Source organism: Microtus pennsylvanicus, chromosome 7 (genome assembly GCF_037038515.1).
Source record: "Microtus pennsylvanicus isolate mMicPen1 chromosome 7, mMicPen1.hap1, whole genome shotgun sequence".
Classification (NCBI taxonomy): domain Eukaryota; kingdom Metazoa; phylum Chordata; class Mammalia; order Rodentia; family Cricetidae; genus Microtus; species Microtus pennsylvanicus.
Window position 1 is genome coordinate 117,915,177 of NC_134585.1, and position 25,556 is coordinate 117,940,732.

The following is a 25,556-nucleotide window of genomic DNA, read 5'->3' on the forward strand; positions in this document are numbered from 1 at the left end:
ACAGGGAGAGGAAAGGCTTCTAGCTTTCATGAGCCGTCACCCCTTTCCCACACTCCTGTAACACTGACTTGAGTGGTATCCTTACTTAGGTCTGGTAAACTTCCAGGGAGGCTTTTCAGAGCCACGAGTTTGAACTGGAATTAGCATTTCCCGTCTAAGGAGCTGAAACTTCAGGGTCATGACAGGCAGAATTTGAAGGAATTCAGTAGGACAAGCGCCAAAACTCCTTGAGGGGCAAACCTGGCCCAGACTGATAGTGGAGAGGACTTGGGCTTTTTCATTGCCTAGCATGTAGGAGGCCATTTCCTCCTCCTGAACACTGGGAAATACACAAGATACTGTATTTACAGTTTACGTATGGAGATAGTGGTTTGCATTGCTGTCAGTGAAAATGGAGATGGATGGGATGGATTCTTTTGTTTATTGTGCTGTCAAGCACCATCAGCAGGGTGCATTGGTGGTTCAGTGGTAGAATTCTCGCCTCCCACGCGGGAGACCCGGGTTCGATTCCCGGCCAATGCAGTGTAACACTTTCTTTCCCCTTTTGGCCTATCACCAGGGTGTTTTCTTGGCGCCAGCGAGGCTGTTTGTGGGGTGTGGTTTATCACAGCCTAGCATGCAGAAGGACCTGTGTTTTTTTCTTAACACTGGAAAACTCAGTTAAAGGATCCTTGGTTTACATTGTTTTTCAGTAGAAATTCACTGAAATGTATGGCTTCTCTTACTTTTTCTCAATGTGCTGTTACAAAGTACTCTGGAGGATGCATTGGTGGTTCAATGGTAGAATTCTCGCCTCCCACGCGGGAGATCCGGGTTCGATTCCCGGCCAATGCAGTCTAGATCTTTTCTTCTTTCCCTTCTGCCTACCACCCACCTGCAAGGTTTTCTGGTGTGAGCAGAGAAAACAGGACTAGGACCCAGTTCCATTCTTTCAGACTGCTTTTGGCTGAAACGTTAGCAGCGAATTTGACTAATAGTGGCTCAAGCTGGTAAGTAATGTCTTCTGTGTATCAGAGTCCAGGCACAAGCTTACAGATACAGAATATCGAATATCACCACCACAGCTGTTTTCATTGCTTTCAAGTTCTTCCTGTTTCCGTTCAGATACCTTAGCTGAGGTTTTTATTCTCATGGCAGAAAATGCCCACACACCGACATTCTAGGCAGGAAAAAGAGGATAAGACGGGCAGGTAGAAGGCATTCAAACATTTTTATTCAGAGGCTTCCGCCTATCTCTTTTAAACCGTAACAGGGAAGGGGGTTCCTACCAGGTTTGTGGGAGTTAAAACCAACACAAACAAGCCTTTAACCCCAGCATTCTGGAGTCAGAGACAGGAGAATCTCTGTGAGTTCTAAATCAGCCTGATTTAGGCCAGCCAGAGCTAAATAGTACGGTCCTATCTCAAAAAAACAACCAGAAAGGTTTTCATCCCTAGGGATCCTGTCCTGAGGTTTCGGTATTACTGAACTGTAGCTTTTAAGTAAGAAGTTTTGGATAAGGGTTCCAATGTCTCACCAGCGCAAAAATTCTTCTGGGCGAGGACAACAGCCCAGATTAAATTCCATCAAGAAATTCTCTAATAAGGAGCGGGAGGAGGGGGCGTTCAGACTGAGAACTGTTCGAAGAATCCAGGTTTGATGCTCAGCAACCACAGAAAGATTCTCGATCTCCTCTCTTTCCTGTAGCTCCGCGTGACGACCCAAACAGCCACGCGAGCTCATCAAAACCCTTCCGAACTCCTATCAGTTATTTTCCTATCAGCTACCTTTCGTGACAAATGATAAGAAGAAAGCCTGAACGCAGCTCCAAATATACTATGAGTTATGCAGCCGACTTCCCCGCTTTTGTGGAAGTCTCAGGTATCAGCACACGCCAATGGCACTGAGTCTCCAGGAAAATCCCCTTCGGGATAACAGTGCTTTCCCCACCGAGTGAGTATTCTGTTTCCATCCCCAGCCCCGACTCACCCCACGAGCCCTGCCCTCTGAACGCACTGACGCTTTGCCCCGCAAGCCAGCGGACCTCCCCGCTCACACACGCTTCTCCTGCGCTCCTCTGTCACCCACCGAACCACGCTCTCTCCCACACCGTGCGAATTTCCTCGCGCTTCCAAAGTGAGTGCGGACACGGCACCACATGCACCCCTAATTTTCATAGTTCTCACTTCGCTCTAACTCCACCGACGGCTTCGACTCTCAAGAAAACGCCTCGCTCCTCGTCCGGACCTTTGACGCCTTGGATTCCTGGATGGGACTCAACAATTCGGGTGTTAGTGAACACGGTCTTTCAGGTTCCTTATGTGGTAACGGACTCAAGGGAACAACTGGCATGCTAGTTCCATTTCTTCTCTGAACATCTCAGTCATGACAGCAGCTAGTCATCTTGAGATTTCCTGAGTAGATGCTCTGCGGTTGCGCTTAGGGAAAGAAGAAAGCAAATGGGTTTCAGCAGAAAAAAAAAAAAACCTTTCTGGTTTTTAGACACTAGACACTTTGGGCGACTTGGGAAGATGAAAACTGCAGATTCCTGGATCTAATGCCAAGGGATGTGTCCTTCCTGCTGTGCCCCAATGCACAGCACAGCACAGCGGGCGACGGAAGTTAATCGTGGTGCTTTCAGGGCCACAGAGGGTGGGGAGCCCATAGTCATTCCTTTTCTGCTCGCTTCACCGCTACCGAGGGTCTGTCATTTTCTCCTCCTCCCCACACACCCCTTTCTTCCTCCTCTTTCTTTTTCTCTGTCCCCTTTTCCTCTGTCTCTTCGTTTAGAAAATTGTTTTAAAGTAAACATTACTGAAGGGAAAGCAAGCATGTGCCTCTCAGGAATTTTTCAAGTGTTAGGAAAAAAATTGAGGGGACCAGGAGAAAAAGCCCACACTATCCCTCGAGGATTCATCCATGAAACTGAACCTCCACCGTGTGCACTCTGGCTGCCATTAAAGTAGACGTGCCACTGTGGTTCCTGGTCCTTCTGCAGCAACATCCTGCTTGACAGTGGGAGAGTATGCCGGAGATTCACAGTGACTCCAGACCTGGCCACAGTCTCTCCAGCGAGGAAGGGGACGAGAAGCAATGTGCAGAGAGCTCAAGCACAGCAGCCTGGTGAGACAGCATTTACACCAGAAGCCCTGCCCCACCCTCCTTTAGAAAGCCTGGGTACTCACGTGAAAATCCCGTAGATTAGAGGAGAAAGACCACTAAAGCAAGTCATGGCCAAATTAATTAGAAGTCTTTTAAAATTTGTGGACACGGGCTGTTTCTCCCTAAAGACAGGGTTCAAGAGTTCAGCACGAGACATGGGGAAGATAAGGGATTTTATAGTTCAGAAGTAGGGGGTCCCAAACAGGTAGGGTCACAGAGGTTGGTCATAATAACCTCCTGAAACAAAGACATGGTTACAACGTAGTCGTAACAGGTGGTCATAACTTTTTGAAGCAAAGGTATGGCTGTCATTTCCTGAAGCAGGCAGCCCAGAACAATTTGTAATTAAGCTTACAGTGGGGCGTAGCCCCGTCCTAGAGAAATAGGGATAACTGTAAACAGGGATGAACCGAGTTTGTTTTCTGCTGTACAATGGCTCTCGAGCCTAGGATGGAACCAGGCTGGTTCAGGAGCAGTTGTGAAGAGAGGACCAACTAAGACGGAAGATGAAGACGGAAGAAGAAATGCCCCTGGTCATTTCACAGGCACTGTCTCCTAGACCCTCTCTCCATGGCTCTTCTGCAGTGTCCAAAAGGCTGGAAATGACCCTTGGTGTGAGTACAGCCAAGCCGTAACATAAACCCTACCATGTGGCTATGGTGCAGGCATCTCCACTATAGAAATAAACATCTGTGGAAGCCACCAAATAACCAGGAAAACAATCCGGTTTTTTAAAAAATTTGGAACAGTGTAAGCAACATAGTGCGCAAACTAAGTAAGATGTGCTCTTTTCCCAAGCAATAAAGTGGGGCGTGGTGTGGTGGCCCACACTTGTAGGCCCGGAGACTAAGTCGAAAAATTGAGCTCCAGGGCTGGAGAGATGGCTCAGTGGTTAAGAGCACTGGCTGCTCTTCCAAAGGTCCTGAGTTCAATTCCCAGCAACCACATGGTGGCTCACAACCATCTATAATGGGATCTGGTGCCCTCTTCAGGCATACATGCAAGCAGAATACTGTATACATAGTAGATAAATAAATCTTTAAAAAAAAAAAAGAAAGAAAGAAAGAAAAATTGAGTTCCGGACCAGTGTGGGATTCACAAAATCTAACATAAAATGTGGCAGTACTGTAGCACTGTGCAGTTGAGTGGTCATGCTGATGTTCTCTGTGCTGGTAACATCGTTGCCAGAGCAATCACTTAAAATTCAGGTACCTTGCTACTCTTGGAATGTCTCTGTCCACCACCTCATTTTGCAGATGAAGGGGGGGGGGGCACATGCCTTAGGGGTCTGAGGCTTAGCAAAGAGATAAAGATCTGTTGATCTAGAACTGGGCAGAAGGGCAGCAGTTTCAGGAATTTGTGAGTCTCACAGGTTTAACATGGATATCCCACCAGCAGGGTTAGGTGGCCCGAACCTTAGGAAGGTATCATTTTTCGTGTTTATCCATCTGTAACTGACGATTGTGTTTATCTGTCAGACCTTGATAGAGGGGAAAAAAAGCTGTTTAAAATGACAGTAGATGTCCCGAGGTAGGTGTGAACTTTGAACATTTCGATTAACCGTCCTCTGCAGGGCTGTACTCTTACAGAGGGTGTGCGCACCACAGACTAGACGGCACCTCCCGGATGCTACTGGATCCTGCTGTCTCCAGAGATTCCCAGGATTTAAGCTGACCTGGTTACAGCCAGGGCGCCCAGCAGGACTTGGAGAAGGAGTCCAAGTGCTGGGTCCTTCGAAGACCCGGAGCAGGCACAGCGAGGTACTGGCCACCCCAGATGTGGCTGGATCCTCGGCAGCTCTCAGCTCTCAGCCTGGGCTGCACAGACAGAACAATGGGTTTTCATGGGCACAGAAAGTGAGGCAGAGGAAGGTTGTTAATATTTTGGACAAATTTCCTAACATCAAACTCTAAGTGAAATCTGATATCTAACTAATTTTGAGGATTTCTAAAGAGTCCACAAATGATCTAAAAATGTGTTACAATTTCAAAAGGCTTGGGGCACGCACCTTTAATTCCATCACTAAAGGCGGAGACAGGAGGATCTCAGTGAGCTCCAGCCCAATCAGAGCTACACACTGTCTCAAACAAACAAAAAATGATTCTTTTTCTTTATAAAAATAGTCACTAAATAATGCTTACGTGCTATATTTAATTTGTATAGGAAGTGGTATTAGATAAGACATGGTGTGTGGCCTAGTGAAATTTTTTTTTTGGGTTTTTTTTTTGTTGTTTTTTCAAGACAGGGTTTCTCTGTGCTTTTTGGAGCCTGTCCTGGAACTAGCTCTGTAGACCAGGCTGGTCTCGAACTCACAGAGATCCGCCTGCCTCTGCCTCCCGAGTGCCGGGATTAAAGGCGCCACCATCGCCCAGCCCCTAGTGAAATATTTTGATGGTAGATTAAATTCCTAGCCTGCATGAAGCCTTGGGTTCATCTTCAGCACAGAAGAATAAATGGCATTTTACTGTCTTTGGGTTATACTCACAAACAAACACGTTAGTGACCAGGTTCTGTGAACTGCTGTGATCCCTCAGAAACCCACTATGTCTTGGTATAACAGAGTCATAGTCTATTACCTTCACCTAGTGTGTGACACAGAAATAATCTAATTTTCTTGTTAGCTGGACTGTCACGGTAACGGATTCTCACCAGATCTTTAGCCGTGGCCCTGTTACGTCATCTTTTCCACAGAGTTCATTGATTTGTTCAGTTGCTTTCCCAAGCATCTATCAACGTAAACTCTTTCTTCTTACAAGAAGTTCATGGAATGGATTGACACGCATTTTTTTTTAAGAGTTAAAATCATACTGCTTGGGGCTGGAGAGACTATTTAGCAGTTAGGAGCACTGGCAGCTCTTTCTAGAGGACCAGGGTTCGATTCCCAGAACTCACAAGTAGGTTAGCAATGATCTGTACCTGCAGTTCCAGGAGAGATGACGTCACACCCTCTTCTGGCCAACGTGGGCACCAAGCATGAACAGAGTACACAGACATACATGCATGCAAAACACCATACAAATAAAATAAAGTAAAATAAATCATTTGAAAATGTCATACCATTTGACAGGTAAGGTTTCAGGATTGATAGATAGTTCATAAATCTGTTAAGTCAACATCAAATGGGACAAAAATTCTCTGAGACTAAATGAACTGATGAAATATAATTAGTGGTTTTTCCAATTTTTTGGATGAAGTATTATTCATTTGAGTAGTGTTTGTTTCAAACTTTGTTCTAATGTCATGTTCTCCAAATATAAGGATAAACTTTGGGAACAAATATTGATTTGTTTATTTATTTTTGTGTGTGAGAGAGTGTATGCACACTCATAGGTATGCATGCTACAACATTCATGTAAAGGTCAGAGGGCAACTTTCTTGTAATCTTTCTCATTATTGCTGCCCCACGCTGGCCAGCTTCTGCCTTGCATCTCATCTTCGGAGTGCTAGGATTACAGCCTTCGGCCACCACGTCTGACTTTTCAACATGGGAACAACACACTGGTGTACACACAAATAAGTAAATGTAACAAAACATACCTGGAAATTGTAGGGCCCAGGCCTACCCTTGTTCCTGGGGTTCTTCTTGAGGACAGTTTCTGGTCAGCTAACTAAAGCATTCTGCTTGTTCCTGTGCTCCCTCTGCCCCGCCTGGTGATTAGCTGTAGGGCATTGTTGACTCCATCTTTGGCATGGTAATTTCCCACCTGCCTGGGCAGAAATCCTTGTGCAGCAGCTAGGTATATAAGGATTTCCCCAAGGTTGAATAAACGGCATTCGGCTGATCTCCTTCGAATGACCCAGGTCTCTTTGTGTGTTCTTTCAATCTCCAGGCCCTTGCCCAACTCACCTACGGTACAGTGGCGTGCGAACTGTACCGAGGGGGTAACACAAAATCGGGTGTTACAGGAAATACTGGTTCTGTTTATACTGACGAAGCTTTCCAGAACCAGAGGCCATTAAGGGCAAGAATTCAGTTAGAAAGTATAGAAAAGTGCCCAGGACTAGTGGCTTACTGGATGAATGGCAAGATCTGGTATACCCCACGAGGAACAGATTCTGTTAAGAAGTTGGGCTGACTTGATCCCCCTCTGCCATTACAGAAGCAAACACTGAAGGAATCAGAATGGTATAGTATAATGGAAAAAGAGTAAGATGTCAGGTCCTTCCCCTTTGGGAGCTTATGAGGGGAACAAGCCATAAGACCAAGGCACATACGAATGCAATTAGGAAACAGCTCAGTGTTTGCTGTGCTCCATGGTACAGATGCCACATCCGGCTCTTGAGGAATAAAAACTGCTCGTATGGGTTTGTTTCTCAGAACTCAGTGTCTGACGCAACAGGATAGAAAAACAGAAGAGAGGAGGAACAGCAGAAGAAAGGAAAAGAAAACGAAGAATTAAGCAAAGTCTCTTGTGGGTGTGCCCAGCTGCACCGGTGCCGCACCTCCTCTCCAGTCTCTCGGGCCTGCAGAGAGCAGGTCCAGGCATTTCTAACCAACTGGCAAACAAACATTCAAAATTACGTGTGCCTGTGGGGAACCGTCCTCATCCAAGCCACCACACACACCTATGCCGCACAGCAAGACCCATCTCAAAAGAAAAAAAGAAATCAAAGGTCATTGAAAAAGAGCCAAAAGTCCATCAACTTTTGGTTTTGTTTGTTTTGCTTTTGTTTTGAGACAAGGCCTCACTATGTAGCTTTGGCTTTCCCAAAGCTCTCTGTCTAGACCAGGCCTTCTGCCTCTGTCTCCTGGGTACCGGGATTAAAGGTGTGTACCCCCATGCCCTGTCAGGCCATCATTTTCTTGCTGTACTTGTATAAACACTAGCCCAATTTTTGCATGCAAAGATTATTTCTGATGTCACATAATAAAAATTTAGGCAACTTTAGAAAAAAAAATACGGCTCAGTGGATGATGTATTTCTAGGTACACTCTGGAAATACCAGGCTCTGGTCCAGCCCAGGAGCCTTACAATTTTGATATATACTATAATCTTCCCAGTTCCTGAAACATCACAAGACGGGTCTGGAAATTGTATTACAAAGGTGGAGGACACTCTTTAGGTCTACTGTATGGGCCATCCAGAGATTGTCCCGTGTCATGACCAGAGACAGTCAAAGTGTGACTGTTAAAACTCTCCTGGCTGGGCAGTGGTGGCACACACCTTTAATCCCAGCACAGAATATTGCATTGTATTTATTTATTATGTATACAATATAAATAAATAATAAGAATCTATTGAGTGCTCTTCCAGAGTTTGGGTTCCCAGCATTCAGGCAAGCTGCTCACAACCCTTAATAATTCCAGCTCCAGGGGATCCAATGCCTCTGGCCTTCCATGGGTGCCTGCACTCGTGTGCGTGCGCACACACAATGTAGAAAGCAAGTGTGGTAGGTGTGAAAGAAAGCCTTGATCTCTGGGATCCTGCATAAGCTCACGGAAGCCCAGGATAAACAGCGAGAGTTGATTGTGCGTGTCAGCAATCCCAGTACACTGGTGGCTGAGGCAGGAGGGCTGGGAGGTGGAAGCTGCCTAGCTCCAAACCAGACAGTTCAGACCAGATATAAACAAAAGCAGGGACTTTCTCCATCATAAAGGACTAACTAGGTGGCTTCCACTCTGACCAATCAAGCATAATTTTTTATTTTGCTTTGTTTCTCATGATCACTCTCTCCTCTCTTTCCTCTCCCTGAAAAGCACAAAATTGCCTCATTCTGCTCAGATTAAAGATAAGTGAGTGATGGAAGGGTTTTTATTTAAAACCTTAACAAACACAGGCTTATCTTTAACAATCCAAGGGCGCCTGGAGGCTGTTCCTGCAATATGCGCACAGTACTTTTTTGAGATACTTTGATTTTTATCTATGTGTTCTATGACGCCTTGGATACATATAGCCTTTGGCTCTCCAGTGAGGGATTTGGGTACCTTTGGATAGTATCTACTTTAATGAAATTTTTTAGTTCTGATAAGGAAATTGGAATGGAATCAATAGGGCCAGTTGTCCAAAGAAGAAGGAAGGAAGTCCCAGATCACACCCTTTCGTCTCAGCATCCTTGGAGGAGGAAGAGGGAGAGAATGACAGGCAAAGGAAATAAACATCTTGGTTTTCGGAAATTTCATCTCAGGACAGAGTGTGGTAAATGAAGGGAGAACCTGTTGCTTTTGACGGGGGCTCTTGTTTGGTTTTAAGACCATATGAGACTTGACTTTAGTTCCTTATTTCCTGAGGTACAGATGAAATAAAATACACAAAACAAATAAGAAAATGGACAAATGTTATCTCACACAACCAAGAGGATGATACAGAGATACCACATATGCAGGTTCCATGGTGTAATGGTTAGCACTCTGGACTCTGAATCCAGCGATCCGAGTTCAAATCTCGGTGGGACCTCTTCCCTTTTCTTCATTTCATTTCTGTGTTCATGCAAGATCTGAGTTTAGCTGCTCCTTCCAGGCGTTCTGCAGGTTCCCAAAGACTAGAAAGTACTAAGTTCTCTTCAGTGAGTTGGGGTGGGGCTCTGGAAGAATACAGCCCTAGGTCAATTGTGTTCCAGGAAGAGGCAACTCCTTTCCCAGACTCACCTGGGACCAGGCAGGAACAGCCCTGGGAAGATGGCCCTCCTCCTGTTAGAACACTTTTGCAGTTCCCTGGGGCTCGCATATTCTCTGAATGGTTTTGCTAAATCCCGTCACCACAGCCTCCTGGTGCGGCAGTTATTCCAGCTCTATTGCACATCCCTGTCATTCACGGATTGATGTGGCTTTATATTCAAATTCGACCTCATCAACTTGATTATGTGTAGATTACGCCGTGACTGAAGGCGATCCTTCAGACACCGGAAAGGCGAGGCCCATGACACATGTTCTCCACTGTGTGAAGGCTGCAGTTGTTTGTGGTCATACACCCTCTCCTGGAACAAGGTACTCTGGAGGCGCTAGCCAATAGCTGGTCTCTACTAATGTGGTAGTGAGCAACGATTTTTCCACATTTCCTTCATCTTCCTGAATGTTGAAACTTTTGCTATCACTCCCACAGGTCCCTAAGTTTTGTTAATTTTTAGGAAAGTTGTCCCAGTCCCCTCTCTGCTTCGTGTCTGTGATTTCTATTTCTCCCAAGTGCATTAACTTCCTGTCATTTCCATCGTGTAATCAAGTCTGGAACATTCTTCCAGACTGAGCATTTAGTTCCTCATTGTTCCTGTCTCCAAGATTTCCTGTTTTAAAATAGATTACCGTTATATTTCCCTTTGTATTCCCTTTCATTATGTAGAATTAACCCAGAGCCTCGCGAATACTTGCCAAGCTGTGAAAGCCTGAACGGGGCAAGAAGGGAATGGAAAAAGGGCAGACACCGAGAAAGAATGTTCAATGTGTCAGGGCACATATACGTGGGTTTCAGCCAGTATCCTGGGAGACGGAAAGGGAAGGAGGCCGTTAGACAAAGTTAGAATTCAGAAGCAGGAAAGGCTTAACAGAGAATAATAGCACCTAGAGGGGCTTGAAGTAAGGCCGTCTCTTGGAACAGGTCCATTTCTTCTTTCCTGAAAGATGGATGGTGTCTCAATTGTCTAAATTTTTAACACTCCCCAGGACTAAGTTTACAAAACACACACCCTTGACTAGGAACCAGACTTGAGTCACAGTGGTGAAAGTGCCAAATCCTGGCCTCTAGACCAGGGAACAGACCTTTTTGTTTTGCTTTGTTTTGTTTTGTTTTGTTTTTCAAGGTAGGGTTTCTCTGTAGCTTTGGATCCTGTCCTGGAACTAGCTCTGTAGACCAGGCTGGCCTTGAACTCACAGAGATTTGCCTGCCTCTGCCTTCCAAGTGTTGGGATTAAAGGCATGCGCCACCACTCTCTCTCTCCTTAAAAATGGGCTTGCCACTTTGCAGAATTCAGTTGATTTTAGTTTCTCTGCAGTTCAAGTGGAGTTCACTTGGAGGCTGGCGAATCTGTGAGACTGAGGCCAGCCTGGTCTACAAAGTGAGTTCCAGCACAGAGAAACCCTGTCCCAGAAAACCAAAAGAAAAGAAAAGAAAAGAGAGAGAGAGAGAGAGAGAGAGAGAGAGAGAGAGAGAGAGAATGGTCTATGAAAGAGCATTAATGAACATTAGAGCAGTATAAGAGGCCTAAAAACCAGTAACTAAGACTCTTAAATGGACCAAAGGAGAAGACAAAAAAATTTTAGAAACAGTGATTGAAAATTTTCCAATTGTAATGAGAATTATTGATTCACCAACCTAAGAATTTGAACAACCCTACTCACTAGACACTCAAGGAAAACCACATCTGAGCACATAGAATTAAATGGTTAAAACTTATTGGTAAAGGGAAAAAAAATCTCAAAATGAGTCAGAGGGATAAGCGATGGTACATACACGAAGCACAAAGATCAGTGGTTCACCTTTAAAGGACTGGGAGAGGGAGTCAAGGGCGACAGCCCTCCTGCTCTACACACTAGAACCGAGTCTTCCAGCTGACAGGAGCCGCCACTAGCTGGGACTCTGTATGCACACTAAGAATGAGGAACAATGTAAATGGTCTCCATGTTGGACACCGATGCAAATAAAATGGTGAGCATAGCATCTCTAGTCTAGCTATTTCCATCCCCTTAAACATTGGCAACCCTAAACAAAAGTAATAAAAAGATGGCTTGCAGCATCTTTAAAGAAAAAATACACAACGCAATAGCACTTGAAGGTCGACTAAGATAAGTTCAAAATGACTAAATCCAATTGAGTCATTAAGGACACAATAAAAATGGAGAAAGAAGCTGAGCAGTGGTGGTGACGCCTGTAATCCCAGCACTTGAGAGGGAGAGGCAGGTGGATCTCTGAGTTTGAGGCCAGCCTGGTCTACAGAGTGAGTTCCAGGACAGCCTGGTTTACCTACAGACAAGCTCCAAAGCTCCACAGAGAAACCCTGCCTCGGAAAAGAAAAGAAGAGCCTCAGCTATTGAGGCAACAGAAGAGATAATTGCTTGTTTGTTTGTCTTAATCCACCCACTAGCATTGCTCTCCAGGACTGCCTTACCAAAGCGTGTGCACAAGAATGGCTGTTATCGTGATTTATAACAATGAAACACGAGACCAAATGTCAAAAGTCCATGGAAGAGATATTAGATGCAAAACAATAGGAAGGAAATCTTATAGTTTTGGTTCTGCCTACCCACAGAACTTAGTTTTTAAGGACCTGAAAGGCGTTTGTACTTGGAAAATAGGGTGGCATCCAGAAAGAAGGAAGCTTTAAGGGAGAGAAGTACTCTCTCTTCCCAGAAGTACTCAAGACTTTCCTCCTCTCAATAGTGAGACCCCAGGTGAACTCGAACTACCAACCTTTTGGTTATGGGCCAAACTCGCTGACCAATTGCGACAGGGAGTACTAGGTTCTACTGTTGAAGAAGCAGGTCACCTGCCTCCGGCTGGGCTCCGCCTTTTCTCCCTGCACATGCCCTGCTGCTCTTGCTAGGATTTTGGCAGCAGGAGGTAAAGTATTCTCTCTCTCTCTCTCTCTCTCTCTCTCTCTCTCTCTCTCTCTCTCTCTCTGACTGCCGTGTGGACTGAACGAAAACCAAAAGATACCGAGTTAGCCCCAGTGGGCCAAAGAGAGGATATGGCACTACCAGGTCTCAGATCAGAATCGATGTGGCCGTAGCTCTTGTAGACTCACAGAGATCCACCTGCCTCTGCCTTCCAAGTGCTGGGATTAAAGCCGTGTGCCGCCACCACCACCAGACTTAATTTATACTTTAAAAAATCTACTTTACTATGTTATAGATGGAGAGCCTCAATTTTCTCTGGTATCTCCTGTTGGACCCTACAGTCCAAACACCGAGGAGGAGTCACCCCCAGAGACCACCCTCACACCACAGCTGATGGAAAAGCATGGGGATTTTATTAATTCTGTCATGACAGGGTCCCTCAGCATTCGGGAAGCCAGAAGCCGAGAGACCTCGAATAGCGGGTACAGGCTACTTTTAAAGGAGAAGGCCACGGTTCTTTGACTATTCTGATTGGCTTATTCAAAAGGGCTATTACCAATAATTGGCTGGAGAGCTGTTGCCAGATCAGATGAGGTAAGAGGACATTTTGACCCCGTTTCCCAGGGGACCGAACCAAAACATACTATGTGTATGTGTTCAGGAACTGAGTCAACATCTTAAAGGTTATCTTGCCCCAATTTCTGGAGAACATACATGCATGTGTAGCTGTTAGGTCCTTGGTTCCCAGGGGAGGAGGGGAAGCACTATGGCACGGAGGCTGAGAGGGTTCAGAATTGTCAGAAATGGCTTCAAAATTGTCTTAAAGTTTTACATCTCCCTTTTCTTCTTCTCATCCGAACTCATTTCTCTGAACCTGGTCGGTGCCTCTGACCTACTTTCCCCCATCTCTTCTCGACTCCCCTTTACCCCTCTCGCCTTTTTCCAGCTCCCGTCACACCACTGGTCGCAGCCGAAAAGGGCTGGAGGACGGGAGGGTGTGTGTGTGTGTGTGTGTGCGCGCGCATGTCAGGGTTCTGGTGGGGAGAAACCTTGGATTTTCTCTGTGTGTCTCCTTTAAGTAGAAAATAGCAACAAGTACTGCACCAGCTCTCTTGTTCTGGCTTCTGAATAGAGAGCGGGGAGAAAGGAGCACTCTTGAGAAACTGCGCCTGCTTTGCTCTTCTGAGACAAAAGGAAGAGCACAGGGAAGGGGGTTGAGGATGCGGTGGTGAGAAGGAAGAAAACAGCCTCATTAAGTGGTATCGGGCTTAAAGTCGGGAGACTATAAGAAAATGAGGAGAGACGTGGGAAAAAGCTGAACTGCCCCGCGTAGATTTTGTTTGTTTGTTTTCTTTTGGTTATCTTTGAACTCACCGACACTGCTTCCAGAGTGCTAGAACTAAGGGAATGAACCAGTATGCCCAGACTAGCGTGCGCCTTGTTTTCTGGTACCAGCAGCCAGAGCCTGCAGGATGGAGACCCCCACACTGGGTGAGAGCCTCAGTTTGGTGCACTGGGCCCTGGGCCAGTCTACAGACTTTTGAATAGACACTTGGGACTAAACTCACTGGCACAGAACTGGGGAGATCACGATGCGCCCAGATATTTCCAGGCAGTACTTTGCTGCACCCTACTGGACCAGAGCTAGAGCGACTTGACCTGCAGAAGCCTGCAGAGCAGCGCCACTCCCCGCTCCCCTCAACCCCCAAGTCATCCACACAGACCTGACAATACCTGACCAAGTTGGTTTGGGGTGTGTGGGGGGGAGCACAGCCAGAGTGGATCTTCAAAGTGTATTGTTGCAGTCCGCCAATACCGTAAATTAGGCAGCCGAGATTCCCTTATGTGGTGAAGCCGCATGGATCAGTGCCTCCGGAGTTACAGAGGTGCGGGTTTCGCCGGGGAGAACAACCTTGTTGATTGTGGAATTCCCCAGCCAGGTAAGTAGAGCTCTTGGGGACACTTTTAAAGCCTCGTCTATCGTCATGTTCCCTGAAGATCACGACTCTCCCTCCAATCCGAATGTCATTATAGCTTCAGGTCGCTCTGTGCAGGAGACTCCATGACATTCACGTGATGTCGCACTGTCCAGACAAGCAGACCACGTTTTAGCTGAGGCTCGGGACGCTAAGCTCCGGGACCCTCTCATTTGCATACCCCAACTGTGCACCAGCAACGGCGTCCTTCCTCTTCCCAGGCCCAGTCTTAGCCTCTCAGCAGTACCGAAATCCACTGGAGACCCGAACTTTCCATAGGGCCACGCCAGCGGGTTTTCTAGAGAACAGCGGATTTTCAGCTCAGGTTATCGTAACAAAATACCAAAGGCTACACTTTAAACAACTGCAATGGCTGCTTTTACACTAGCTGTGGTTCCTATTCCCAATAGGAAGACCACCCCAGGGAGGGAGAGACAGCTCCCGCGGTTTTCCTCATTTAGGGACACTGAAGGCGCCAGAAAACATCCAGTACTTAGAAGCTGCACAAGAAAGAGCCTAGCGGGGGCTTTCCCTACTGTGGTGGGCCAGCTTTTGTGTATTGTTCACTATATGAAAGGGTTGCAATTTAAGCCTGTTAAAAATAACCACCTGTTTCCGCCCGGTTTCGAACCGGGGACCTTTCGCGTGTGAGGCGAACGTGATAACCACTACACTACGGAAACTGCACATGAGAAAGGTCCTTAGAGACTTCGTGAAAACGGTGTACATGCTATCTCCATCAGTTTCTAACAGATGAAATCCAAAGGCATTTCAAATTTCTTGTCTGTTTGTTTTTTCAAGGCAGGATTAGGCATTTTAAATTTTAATGGAAGCAGCCAGCTCACACCAGCAATCCCTCAGACAGGCAGACAGCAGCCTACCAGCAGCTCTGTCTTCAAAGTCTGCCCACGCCGAGGGCGCAGGCCTTGGGGCCGCACACTGTGGGTCGGAATACTGCGGCTCACCAGGGTTCACGTTCATGGACTGAAAATAGGTGTTATTCTCCGGGTGGACTCGGAAGCTCTCAGAAGCTGTGGAGCCCGGGCATTTGGGTGTGTCGCAGCTTCTGGGCACTTCACTATCTCCCGCTCCTGAGAAGCCGGCGGCTACAGGGTGGTTTATTTATTTGTTTGTTTGTTTGTTCGTTCGTTCTTTCGTTTGTTCGTTTTTTCACGGCGCCAGCAAGCAATAAATGTTCTTGACTCTCGAGCTAAGATCGATGCGTTCGTTCCACCCAGAAGCGGTAGGATTCTTCCTCTGGCCCTGCTCTCTCCCCTGACTCGAGTGGCCTGACCCCACACTCTCTCCCCTGACTCGAGTGGCCTGACCCCACACTCTCAAGTCCGAATTTAACTTTTAGTGCCTCCACCTAGCGACCCACTTGGGTTCCGGTTGCGGTCATTTAGTCGGTGCAACTCAAAATCCAGTACTCAATCAATCACCTTACAAGTTAAGAAATATATTTTAATGCCAACCACCAGGCCAGGTCAAGCCAGGCGTCTGCAGCCTGGATTGTACTGGTTTTAGGATCCCGCCTCCAGGTCACTGGGAGACTTTGGGATCCCTAAGGCCAACTTCAGAACTTAATTGGTCTTGAGGTTCTTTTTCCGATGACAGCTTTAATTTATTCTTTACAAAATTGGAAGCACCTTTTGTTTGCTTGTTTTGATTTACTATTTTGTTATTTTCCCGTTCAACTGGTTATGAATAAAATGAGAATTTTAACCCAGTACAGTTCACCTTACAGCAACTGCTGCCAGTAGAGGGAAAGAGAGGCCGAGCTGAGAAGATTAATCAATGTGTCCATCTCGCTCCAGTTTCTCCAATCCTGTTTTCCTCTGTACCCAAAGAAACTTCCTGGTAGCTTTAAATGGAGAAATCTAGAGGGACTTTTCTCTCCTACCCTTCATAGTTTGTCTCCCCACACCCACTTCCACCTAGAGAGGTCTCCTCTTCGGTCCCGTCTAGGTCCTTTGGGGTCCAACAAAGACAAGACAGGTGGCAGATGCCCATTCTGTTACCTAAGCTGGAAGGGAGGTGGGCCCGGAGATCACAGACTGCCAGAGGCTCCCACTTCAACACCTGGCCCTTCATGTTCCGTAGACTTGGTGAGCTTGCGGGCTGAAACGGCAGCTGTATGCAGTTCTGCTCCAGAGAGGAGCCGCTTGGATGGACCTCTGTCCTTCCCCTTGCTGGTTCTAGGGAACAGAGCCAGAATTTCAAAGAAAACACCAATTCAACCGCTTCCAAGGTCAATTTAGACTCCAGTTAAAGCTTTTGCTCAAAGTTAGAGTTCACGAACGGAGGGATTGTGGGGACAAAGATCTACACACTTGATGGAAAATGCCCCGAGGACAACAGCAGCAGCGCCTTAGATTCTCACAGAAACTCGAGGAGAATGGGCGCCCAGGACTGCAAGAGCGCCGGGTGCATCGTGGAGAGAGGGAAGCTTGGATCAGTTGAGGGCCCTGGAGCCAAACATTGATGCAGCTTTCTATCCTGGCTGTCTCAGTTCCTGCATCCTTCAGATTCCTTTAAGATGTGGGGGGATCTTAGGTCTCCAAGGTCCACCCTTCTCACCCTGGTTAATGCCCCGGTCCCCCACCCTTAGTGTAGCTTCCGTACCATGACCTTGCAGAGGCAGGCACATCTTCACGTCAGTTGTGAGGTGTGTCCCAGACAAGACAACACCCTCTGCCACTTGTGGACACTCCCGATATAATACTGTATTGCTGTGTGTCTCGTTGGTCTGACTTTGAGGTACTCCCTGAGTCTTAGCTAGGACCTATTCATTATTCTGGGCACCATTATTTAGGCTTATTGTTTATTCTTAGTTGTCAAGTAATGAACACAATGACAATGAGATGTTTACATAGTGCCGAGTATCTTTGTTTGAAAAGAAGGGCTTCCGTGTTTACCTCATAACCTGCGTGTTTACACAATGCCTGTCACAGAAAACATTTCATAAATATTTATATATATTTGTTGAAAACCAAGCATTAATTTAATGGACTTTCCCTAGAGATAGAAATAAAAGCCATCTTATAGCTCGGTGTGCTGGTGTTTCTCTTCCGCATCAGGAGTTCAAGTCCAGTTTCTGTGGGGGGCGGGGGTACAATCCGGATAAATCCTGATTCTGCACTTACAAAGTACACAGTAGTTGGCAATTTACTCAAGCTGCTTATATTCTGAAATACTTATCAATGAAGCCTCAGTTGAAGAACTAAATGAACAGACTTCGTGATTGGTGAATTTGCTTCAAGAATTTAATAAAAATATATCATTCAATCCATGTGAGTCTCTACCCCCATTCCCACCCATCTCTGAGGGGTGAGTGTCCTCACAGCATGCAGAATGCTCACTAGAGACTGAAGAAGTTCCTAGGAATACACACGCTACACAAACCTCCCTGCTAGTTTACAGGAAGATACGGAGGAGGCTCAGAGTGAGCGAGGTTCTGAGTGGTAGGAAAACAATGAGATCAGTGAATGAAGACAAAGGAAGTTTGAACAGGGCAAAAAGATTAATTTTTAAATTCCTACACTTAAGATAAAGGGCATAGGGAATGATTCTTTGGAAGTCAGGGGATAATTTTTATAATTTGAAACTTTTAAGAATCAGAAAGATAAACTGGGCAGTGGTGGCACACACCTTTAATCCCAGCCTCGGGAGGCAGAGGCAGGCGAATCTCTGTGAGTTCGAGGCCAGCCTGGTCTACAAGAGCTAGTTCCAGGACAGGCTTCAAAAGCTACAGGGAAACCCTGTCTTGAAAAACCGAAAGAAAGAAAGAAAGAAAGAAAGAAAGAAAGAAAGAAAGAAAGAAAGAAAGAAAGAAAGAAAGAAAGGAAGGAACTCCAGACTCTCCTGGCTCTGCCTCCATCAGCAAATCCTACTGGCCTGCGCCACCAGATACATACATAGAGGCTGAAAGAAACAGAGGACTCTGGGAGCACTGAAGTCAAGTGTAAAATATTACCAAATATCTGTATTGCTAACATGGAAATAAAAATAGCATTACCATGGGGGAAAAAACCAGAAACCAAACCAAACCATGTTCTCCACGGAGACCTATGTTGATTCTCCTTGTAGGCCTCTGTCATCAACCTGTTTTAGGATCTGTGTACCCTTCTGCTGATCCTGCACAGTATTTATATGGAAAAATAAAGCTTATTTCTCCGTATTCAAGGTTTGCTCAGCCTGCTTCCTTACGTTTTGGGACTACCTGCCCAGAGGTGGCACCACCCCACACCAATACGTATTTTCTCAAGTCTTCTTCAGACAACTCTAGTTTATGTCATTTGACTTGTCTTGCTGGTAAAGTTGTTGAAATATGGTTTACAAGGAGTAAAACTCCTTTCTAAGCCCAACCAATGTCTTAATTTTCTTGACAGTTGGGGCAACCTTAACAAAATCTTGAGCTCTTGAAATATTTCACTGTACATACAGAGCCTACTTGCTCAGTTTTTACAAGTAGAATAAGACTGAGAAATAGGATCCTAAACTAAAAATCTTGATCTTCACTACTTATTTCAAACTGTTTCATAGTAGGTAGAAACAGTTGCTTCAGATAAACTAAGTGTGTATGAAAAGTCCAATCTGCTATTTTTCACCAGGGATACCAGGGGAGAGCGCGAACGCAGTCCCCCACTAACAAAAATTATGCAGTCGAGTTTCCCGCATTTGGGGAAATCGCAGGGGTCAACACACCCCAAGTGCAATGGGTGAGCCTCGCCCTGGGAAAACCACCTACGTGATCATGGTATCTCCCCTGCCAGGTAAGTATGCTTTTCCTCATCACAACCCCCACTCAGCCCCACCGACCCTGCACTCTTAACACACGGTCACTTAACCATGCCTGCTCCACGCTCTCCCCGGACGCGCATCCAATTCTTGCGCCCTGATGCCACCCGCGGACCCGCGCTTCCTTCTTTCCACGCCACTAGAGATCCTAGAAATCGTTGGCGTTTCCGCAGCCGATGCGGACCCAGCAGCCCCTGCGCGACCCTCATCTGCATAGACCACGCCCCCAACCGGCACCCAAGGGTGACATCACACCCCTCACCCTCGACCCGTTGGCTTAGTAAACTTTCTTGCTCGCGGAGGAGAGCTGGATGGAGTGTTGCAGGACCAGAAACAAATCATCTTGAATTTTCTCCAATCCCCAAATAGCCGATGGTTGCTTACAGCCGTGGACTAACAGCCTTGTCGCTGGTTTCGGTGTGTACCGGCAGACCCCTATCTTCTGCCAATACGAAGTCAGAGAAGCCAGGCAGCAAGAGAGCCAGCCCTACAGCAGAGGTCTCCAGCTTCCCTCCAACCTGCCTACCTCATGTCTCCACCACTGCATTTTACAGGGCTCTTGATGTATGGATTTCTCTGCTCTCTTCTACAGAAACACCATGAGACTGACACTAAGTCTGGACATGGTATTTGGGGTGACCCCAGTCTGTGTTCCTGGTCCAGGGGATCCACTCTGCCCTCCCTCGGTCTCCTGCATGTGTGTCGTCCACGCACATACAATCAGGCATAAACACACATACACAAAATAAATAAGTACTCTTTTCTGTGTTGTGTTTGTGTGGGAGGGGCAGGTGTATGTGTGCCATGACTCGCGTGTGGAGGCCAGCGGATAGTTTGCAGCAGTCGGATCTCTTTCTGCTGTGCCTGCTCCGTGGATCAAGCTGTTGGATGGTCAGGCCTGATGGCGAGTGCCCTTGCCTTTCTGCCATCTTCAGACACCTTAAAATCGCTGTTTCTCTGTCTCTTTCTGAAGCAGGATCCCTCAACATAGCCCTGGCTTTGCTGGAGCTCGACATGTTGATCAGGATAGCCTCGAGCTCACAGAGAAACCCTGTCTTGAAAAACCAAGGACAGCCAGAGCTACACAGAGAAGCCCCGTCTTGAAAAACCAAGAAAGGGGAAAAAATTGTAGATGGGTTTTATTGTGACCGTTAGGCTTTTATTTGAGACAAGATCTTGTTCTGTAGCCCAGGTTGTCCCTGGACTTTCAGTTTTCCTGCCTCAGACTCCTAAGCGTGGGGATAATAGGTAAGGCTCAGGTTCCAGGTGTGCACCATCAACTCTAGCCCTTGTCAAGTTCCGTAAAGAAGCCAGGCATGGTGGCCCACACCTCTATTCCCAGCACTCTGGAAGTGGAGGCAGGAGGACCATGGATTTGAGGCTAGCCTGCATCCCACAGTGAGATGGTCTTTTTTTTTTCCCCTGGGATTGGGGTGGTAGGGTACTTGCCTGTTATCCCGTTGTGTACTTGCTCTGGGTTTGATCTCCAGCATAGGAAGAAAGAAACTGCTTTGTAGTTTAGAAATTAGAACAGCCAGGAAGCCATGTCCATGGTCCGGGTGGCTGTGTCCATGGTCTGGGTGGCTGTGTCCATGGTCCGGGTGGCTGTGTCCATGGTCCGCGTGGCTGTGTCCATGGTCCAGGTGACTGTGTCCATGGTCCGGGTGACTGTGTCCATGGTCCGCGTGGCTGTGTCCATGGTCCGCGTGGCTGTGTCCATGGTCCACGTGGCTGTGTCCATGGTCCGGGTGACTGTGTCCATGGTCCAGGTGACTGTGTCCATGGTCCGGGTGGCTGTGTCCATGGTCCGGGTGACTCCTGACTTTCTGAGACTCAGAAAGTCATTTATGACTCTCAATAGAGCCATAGAACTTGGGTCTTAAGTGTCCCCCTAAGGGCTGTGTTATAAAGCCCCAGTCTCAGAGACTTGAGGGTCTGTGCGCATTGGATCCCGTGACAGACCACATGTTTATTTACTGCCAGACAATGACAGAATCTCTTTCTGCCTTCCTCCGACCCAGTTAAACAACTGTAAGAGTATTCTAACACTCGAGCCCTTCCTTCATGGCTTTGCTGGAAGCCAGGGACACCCGTATGGGCATTCCTGTTCTTCAGAGAGAAGATGGTGACCGAAGAGCATTCGTATTATAGACATATACTGACACCTGCTGGGCGCATAGAATTGTTATCCAGTGTTAGCTAAAATGTGAACCATTTCAACACAGTAGAGTCAAATACCAGGAGTACCAAACTCAAAACATAACAAATACCTCAGAACAAATCAACTGCCAATAAAAAAACCCATAGATGCATTAGCTGCTGGGTGTCACCTGACGGAGAATGGAACCGTGCTGGCCACTGCTCAGCAGAGAGCATTCTTGACGCTTGGTTCACAAAATCAAACCAAAAGAACAGTGCTGGCCACTGCTCAGCAGAGAGCATTCCTGACGCTCGGTTCACAAAATCAAACCAGAAGTCCACATGCACACCACTGATGGGAGAAGAAGAACCGACAGCGTACAATAGAGAGAAAAAGTTGTTACTGGGTGGCGGTGGCGGCGGCGCCTGCCTTGAATCCCAGCACTCAGGAAGCAGAGGCAGGCAGATCCGACTTCAAGGCCAGCCTGGTCTACAGAGTGAGTTCCAGGACAGCCGGAGCTACACAGAGAAACCCTGTCTTGAAAAACTAAAACCAAACAAACAAAAATTAAAACCAAAAACAAACCAAAAAGAGCTGGAGTCTACAGATAGAGGAATGAGTTCTGTGGAGCTGTTTCTGTACCCATGTCAAAAGGTGTGGGATTCTATTGACTATCATATGCCTCGGATGAACAGTTTATACGGAAAAAGCACTCCCTCTAATCAAGAGATAACAGAGACAGCATCATAGTCACTTTTATGTGCCAACCTAGTTAGATCACAGAACATAGATAATTGGTTCAACAAGATGTTGGATGTTTTGGCAAAGGCTATTTACTTTTTTTTAAAAGGCATTGCCTCTCTACATAGTCCTTGCTGTTCTGAACTCACTGTGTAGACTAGGCAAAAGTATTTTTTTTGTTGTTGTTGCTTTGTTTTCTTTCTTGAGACAAAGTTTCTCTGTGTAGCTTTGGAGCGTGTCCTGGAACTCGCTCTGTAGACCAGGCTGGCCTCGAACTCACAGAGATCCACCTGCCTCTGCTTCCTGAGTGTTAGGACTAAAGGTGTGTGCCACCACTGCCCGGTGCAAAGGTATATTTTAAGTGAGATCAATTTTTAAATCAGTAAATGTTGAATGAAACGGAATGTGAGCGGTTTCATCTGCAGCTGGGATTTTCTTTGGGCTGCCAACCAGCTCCCAAATAAAGACACGGAGGCTTATTGTTAATTATAAATGCTCAGCTGAGCTTATACTTGTCCCACTAACTCTTTTAATTTAATCTGTTTCTCTTTATCTACATTTTCCCTTGGGGCTTTTTATCTTTCTTTCATTCTGTATATCCTACTTTCTTGCTTCCTCCACGTCTGTCTGTCTGGCCCCTGGCATCTCTTTTTCTTTCTTCCTTGGACCTAAATTTCTTCTACTACTTACTCTCCCTGCCTGGAAGTCCTGCCTATACCTCCTTCCTCACTATTGACTGTTCAGCTTTTTATTAGACCAATCAGGTGCCTAGGCAGGAGAGATAAAGCAGCAACACATCTTTAACTAATTAAACAAATATTCCACAACATTTATCCAATCACTTGAAGGCCTTAATTAAAATGGCTGTCCTTCCCAAAGAGGGAATCAGTTATATATATTCATTTCATAACATACTTATATAATTCTAACATTACATTACTAGTCCTAGAAGATACACTTAAACCAAAACTTTTCCAGAACTCATTTGCCAGGTCACATGGCCAATTTTGGATTTGCTGAGCCTCCACAGTTACGTGAGCCAATATCTTAAAATAAATATTGATTGATCAATAGACAGATAGAAGTTGGTTCTGTTCCCTTGGAAAACTTTGAATAACAGAGCGAGTTTTACTGATTCTCTCCTGTCATCGACAGAAGAGAGAGAGAGAGGAGGCACAAACATCAGGGGTCAATGACACAGTTCTCCTTTTGGGTAAGATGGCTGAGTATAAACTACTCAAGGAGCCACTCTGGGCATTCACCCTAGCCCTGGCTGACCAGGTCACCAGAAGATGACAATTATACAAAGTACCTTGAAGATGTAGCTGATGGGCAGACAGAGAGATACCCTACTTAGCCCTTGCTGTGTGCTGCGCCTTCCTCCTACTTCCGAGGAGAGCGACACTCTCACAGAATGCCATTCCTAGTCGGAGTATGCTGTAATCTCTGAGGCACAGCATTTGTAAGTCTAGGGCCTCCTAGAAACACTTGGATGACTGGCAAATGATATTTGTATGAGAATGGCTGGGCGAGCACTGTGTGTGAGCATAAAATCATGGAAATAGCCTAATTTTAAAAGCCACCTGTGTAGGAATAGATTCTGACACAACAGAGGAAGAAGAGGCACAGTTATCAGACTTTTAGAAAGGGCTTGTGTATGTGCGCATAGGCACCTAGAGAGGCAGACGCTGGTGGATTTTCCTGCTGATAATGTGATGTCAGGCACAGTTGTGGGGAACTGAACTCGGGCCTCTGTAGGAGCAACACCTGTCCCATCCATTCATTCATAACTCAGATCTTCCAACAACTCCTTTCAGGTGCTGGGGATCAACCCAGGGCTCAGGAATATCAGGCAAACATGATAATAATGAACTTTGCCCTTCCTGGCTGTTGGGGACCAAGAAGCCCCCTGACCTAAAGTATTGGCCAATTTTCCTCATCCTCTCTGCAAAAACAGCTTGCTGCCAAAACAGCTTGCTGCGCAGACAGCTGTGATACAGTTCTCAGAATGATCTGACCACAAGGTGCCAAGACACAAGGTGCCAAGACATGGCCTAACCACGTAGATGTTTCTAGAGATATATTGCTTCCTCCCTGGCCTAGGGCGCGATAGTTTCCGCTCCCCTCTAATCCTACCCCTCCCAATCAAAACCACTCTATAAGAATAAACCCCTGCCTGCAATAAACGGAACCTAGACGCATCTCAGACTGACTCTGTCATTCTTTATACGCGCTTGGTTCTCTTTCTCTTTCCCCCCATTCCTACCCAGGTGATCCTGAACTCGAGGCCCACGAATTACGTGGCCTGCTGGACAGGTCACCTGGCAGCATTATGGGATGGAGCAATTACTAAAGCCACCTTGTCCTGTAAATAATGCAGTATGTATTATTATATTAACATTACAGTTGACAGAGAAACAAAAACAAAATATTGGTACAGAACATTTCCTCTTGCTCAAGACCACACAGAAAGGGGCTTATTTGGAGGTGGGGCGATCTGCTCAGTTAACAGCGGACCTAATCAAGTTTCCTAGAGGTCAAGTAAGTAGTTTTGTAAGAAAGTCCGTCGTGTTGCAGACTTTAACATAAAATTCACGGGACGTCCCTGGGTGGGCTTGAACCACCAACCTTTCGGTTAACAGCCGAACGCGCTAACCGATTGCGCCACAAAGACACAGCTGCTTCATGCATTACATCCTGATGGAGAGTGCCCACTAACCAATAGCGCACAGCTATTGCAAAATTCCTGGGTTAATTCCAGCGCCTTGAAGACCTGGAGTGTTTGGAACGGCGAATTCTTGTCGTTTGAAGCCTGCTGAAGCCTGCGTTTTGATCCTGAACAGCCGCCGAATCGCCCCCTCTCCTTAGCGTTCCCAAACTCAGAAGTCCCGTCCCGCCCTGCGACAAGTCTGCCATCCGGGTCTGCCCAGGCGGGACCTGCGTGAAGCTAACACCCTGAGAGCTCCAGTAGAACTTGTTGGACCGGTCCTCTCTTTTCTTTTTTTTTTTAAATAGTTCTTAGTTGAGATAATGAAGTTTCATCATTTTCCCCCTTGCCTTTCCTCCCCCGCCAAACCCTCCGTACTCTATTTCAAACTAATGCTCTCTTTTCCCATTGTTGTTACATATACATATTCACTGTATTGCATAGGTCTATATTTCTAAACACATAAATGCAGTCTGCTCGTTTCTGTATACTGTTAGTCGTATGTATGTTTTCAGGCTGAGCATTTGGTACTGGATCGCCAATCGGTGTGCTCTTCCCTGGGAAAGG

The 25,556-nt window shown here is 46.4% G+C and overlaps 6 non-coding genes across 6 annotated transcripts; 3 read left to right on the top strand and 3 right to left on the bottom strand.

The window, feature by feature from the left end:
• Positions 1–451: 451 nt before the first annotated feature.
• Trnag-ccc (transfer RNA glycine (anticodon CCC)) lies at positions 452–522 on the top strand. Its single transcript has one exon. It is a non-coding gene; the product is annotated as a tRNA-Gly (tRNA).
• Positions 523–763: 241 nt separating this feature from the next.
• On the top strand, positions 764–834 carry Trnag-ccc (transfer RNA glycine (anticodon CCC)). Its single transcript has one exon. It is a non-coding gene; the product is annotated as a tRNA-Gly (tRNA).
• Positions 835–9,464: 8,630 nt separating this feature from the next.
• On the top strand, positions 9,465–9,536 carry Trnaq-cug (transfer RNA glutamine (anticodon CUG)). The gene has a single exon. It is a non-coding gene; the product is annotated as a tRNA-Gln (tRNA).
• A 5,675-nt stretch (positions 9,537–15,211) lies between these two features.
• Trnav-cac (transfer RNA valine (anticodon CAC)) lies at positions 15,212–15,284 on the bottom strand. The gene has a single exon. It is a non-coding gene; the product is annotated as a tRNA-Val (tRNA).
• Positions 15,285–19,220: 3,936 nt separating this feature from the next.
• On the bottom strand, positions 19,221–19,384 carry LOC142855196 (U1 spliceosomal RNA). The gene has a single exon (XR_012911459.1). It is a non-coding gene; the product is annotated as a U1 spliceosomal RNA (small nuclear RNA).
• A 5,498-nt stretch (positions 19,385–24,882) lies between these two features.
• Trnan-guu (transfer RNA asparagine (anticodon GUU)) lies at positions 24,883–24,956 on the bottom strand. Its single transcript has one exon. It is a non-coding gene; the product is annotated as a tRNA-Asn (tRNA).
• Positions 24,957–25,556: the final 600 nt, after the last annotated feature.